The sequence below is a fragment of the Penaeus monodon genome, chromosome 22 (assembly GCF_015228065.2).
Source record: "Penaeus monodon isolate SGIC_2016 chromosome 22, NSTDA_Pmon_1, whole genome shotgun sequence".
Lineage (NCBI taxonomy): Eukaryota > Metazoa > Arthropoda > Malacostraca > Decapoda > Penaeidae > Penaeus > Penaeus monodon.
The window spans coordinates 7,017,137-7,017,360 of NC_051407.1; positions in this window are offsets into that span (position 1 = coordinate 7,017,137).

The following is a 224-nucleotide window of genomic DNA, read 5'->3' on the forward strand; positions in this document are numbered from 1 at the left end:
CTCTATGTCTAACCAGTGACGGATGAATATAAAAAAAATATCGACCTAACCAAGCCATTATTCACTTAATGACTTTGCTTAGCCTAACCTTACCCTCCTTTAACTTTTTCCCGGTTCATCTTGCTAAGGGCAATGCGCAAACAGGATGATCCTCTTCCACCGACCAGAACCAGTGGCGTAAGTAGACACGTGGCCTTGTTGTGGTGCATAGCCAGTAGTGGATA